General features: G+C 33.7%; 1 non-coding gene across 1 annotated transcript; it reads left to right on the top strand.

Annotated features, from left to right (window-relative positions):
* Window positions 1-2442: 2442 nt before the first annotated feature.
* On the top strand, window positions 2443-2549 carry LOC111727317. The gene has a single exon (XR_002774887.1). It is a non-coding gene; the product is annotated as a U6 spliceosomal RNA (small nuclear RNA).
* Window positions 2550-3276: the final 727 nt, after the last annotated feature.

Here is a 3276-nt window from a genome sequence, read left to right on the forward strand (position 1 = left end):
ATGTAACCATGATTCTGAATTATGCATTAACAAATTCTTTGCATTTCTTTAGCTTTCCACTTACATATCTCTAAACACTATGATTTGTTTTACATATTTGGAATGCAGTTACATGAAACTCCTGTACTATGTGTTCTTTTGTGCAGGGATTCTTTTTCTCTACTGTGTTGTGTGATTCAGCTGCTGTGTTGTAGGTATAATCCATTAATTTTGTGATTGTGTAGTATTCCATTGTATGAGTATGCCACAATCGATGTGGACGTTCTACTTGGGACAGACATTGGGTTGCAATGGACATTCGGGTTTTGTCAGTTTGGAGCATCAACCATCTGGTCCATGTCTCTTGGGTTCTGTGTGCGTGCATTTATGAATTTGGGGGTTGAAGATTAACAACAAATCTTCAAATCTGTTACACAACATCAGAGTGTTTCCAAACTGTGTTAATTTATAATCCTACCAGCAGTGTATTAGAATTCCTGCTGCTTTCATGTCCATCAACATTTGACTTTGTCCACTTTTTGAGTTTTAATCATTCTAGTGTGTGGACAATATTTTATTTTGGTTTTAATTTGCCTTTTCAGGTGTGTCCCTTTCCCTATGTTTATGAATTATTTGTACTTTCTCCTTTGCAAAAGACTGGCTAGAGTTTCTTTCCCATTTTTCTTCTCTATCTTGCTTTTTTCCTCTTGCCTCTTTTTCTGCCAGATTATCTATCTTATCTTCATTGATTCATAAGAATTCTTTTTATATTCTGGCTATGAGCCCTTTGAGGAGTATGTGCTTCATTAATTTACAGTCACATTCTATGGTATGCTTATTCATTTGCTTAGTGGTACATTTTGAGGAAATGATAAAGTTCTTAATTTTAATGTGGTCTTGTTTTGTTTTTTGTTTGTTTGTTTGTTTTGAGACAGAATCGCACTCTGTCACCCTGGATAGAGTGCCAGAGCTGCATCACAGCTCACAGCAACCTCAAATTCTTGGGTTCAAGTGACCCTCTTGGCTCAGCCTCCCAAGTAGGTGGGACTATAGATGCAGGCTACAAAGTGTGGCTAGTTTTTCTATTTTTAATAGAGACAGACTCTGGCTTTTGCTCAGGCTGGTCTCAAACTCTTGAGCTCAAGTAATCTGCCTGTCTTGGCCTCCCAGAATGCTAAGATTATAGCCACTGAGCCCAGCTGCAGTTAATTTATTAAGCTAGTGCTTTATATGTCACATTTGAGAACTTTCGTCTTCAACCAAAGTCATAAAAATAACCTCTATTATATTCTAAAATTGTGTTTGTTTTTCATATTTAGATCCATAATCTTCCAATAATTGATCTTTTGTGTATTGTGTTAGGATAGGAGTTGAATTTATTTTTCCCCATGCACATATCTAATTATCCCAACACAATTTATTGGAAATGTCATTCTTTCCCCACTGCTCTGCAGTGACATTTTTAGTATAAATGAAGTATCTGTATTTTATGTAGATAAGCTTCTATTATGGGTCATCGGGTTACTTGTCTACACTGGTGCTAACTAATAAAGTTAATTTTTGTAACTCCATTACATATCTTAATGTCCAATAAAATAAGTCTTCCCATCTTATTTCTCTCCTGTAAGTTGTCTTCACTATTCTTGTCCCTTTGAATTTCTATTTATATTTTAAAATCATATTGAAAATTTTTACAGAAAACAGTTTGAGATTTTTATGTAAAATCAATCTGGGGAGAAATGAACCTTTTTGCAATAATGGGCCTTCCAAATCACAAATGAGGTATATCTCCATCTGTTTCAAAATTTCTCTCATTATAGTTTATAATTTTTATGAGGAGGTTTGGTGGGTATTTTATTAGATTTATTCCTAGGAATTTGATGTTTTTAAATCTATTATCAATGGTATCATTTTACACAGCTCATTTTCAAACGGCCCTCGAATCTAGAAATGTAATTGATTTTTTTATTTTGACATTGTTGATGTTACTTTGTTTAGTCATTCATTTTTATTATTTCATATATATATATATCCTTTTCATTATCCATTGTTTCTTCGTGTACCTTGTTTTTCTGTCTGAAAAGCAGCAGCCTTTAGAATTTCCCTTAGTACAGCCTCACCATTAACAAATGCTCTCAGTTGTCTTTGATCTGAAAATGTCTATATTTCATTTTCATGTTTTCCAGTTGTTTGAATCAGGATACTAAGGAAACCTACACATCATCATTGGCTAATAAAATGTTTAATTCTTTTAACCTGTAGTTTTATCACCACTTATTTTTTCTTGCAGTTTATTTGTTGAAGCTGTCACTGTTTATCTGGTAGAGTTTCCCATAAACTTAGTTTTGCTGATGGCATCTCTGGAGTGTCACTTACCATGTTCCTCTCTCTCCTATATTTTCCACAAATTGGCAATTGGCAGTTAGAGCTAAGGAATTCATTGGATCCAGATTCAATTACTGGGTGCTAGCTTTGGTAGCACATATACTAAAATTGGAACAATACAGAGAAGATTAGCATGGCCCCTGTATGAGGATGACATGCAAATTCGTGAAGCATTCCAGAGTCAATTATTGGGCATAACAGAAGGAGATCTACATGACGTATGAACATTAGATTTGTCCCTAAGGTGTCATTGTGGAGCACTGGGGAAAGGATGGCATTTTTGATAAATAGTGCTAGGATACTTAGACATGCACATGGGGAAATGAATTTGATTCCTGTATTAACACAGTATATACGAAAATCAATTTTAGGTGGATTAAAGCCGTAAATATGAAAAACAAGCCTTCCCAGTTAGGCAGAGTTTTGAGTTTTTCCATCAGGAAGTATATAACATCCAATTGCCCCTTTTCTTGGATAACAGAAGTTATTGATCCAGTCTATCTATATGTATCATCCCAATAACTTTTTATGAATTTATCATTTCTCATCTAGTACTTTCTTCAAAGAGTACTAAATAGAATAATATTATTACATGTTCACATTTTGTGTGTGACTTTCATCCTTGAAAAACAGTTTGACTGAGTATATAGTCACTTCACATTCTCCTCTTTCAGAATGTTGAATGTTAGACCATTGTCTTCTGGAATAAAATATAGCTATTAAAAAATTAGATGGCAATATGATTTTTGTTTCTTTATACATGACTTGGTAATTTTTCTGGATCTCCAAAGGAATTTTTCTATTTCTATAAAGTTCAATTGTTTTTCTATAATACATTTGGTTATTTGTTCTAGTTTGATTTTCCCACCTGAGTAGTGTGTCCTTTCAATATATACTTTTATGTCTTTTATT

The sequence above is a fragment of the Otolemur garnettii genome, unplaced genomic scaffold (genome assembly GCF_000181295.1).
Source record: "Otolemur garnettii isolate 467f Iridium unplaced genomic scaffold, OtoGar3 scaffold00003, whole genome shotgun sequence".
Classification (NCBI taxonomy): domain Eukaryota; kingdom Metazoa; phylum Chordata; class Mammalia; order Primates; family Galagidae; genus Otolemur; species Otolemur garnettii.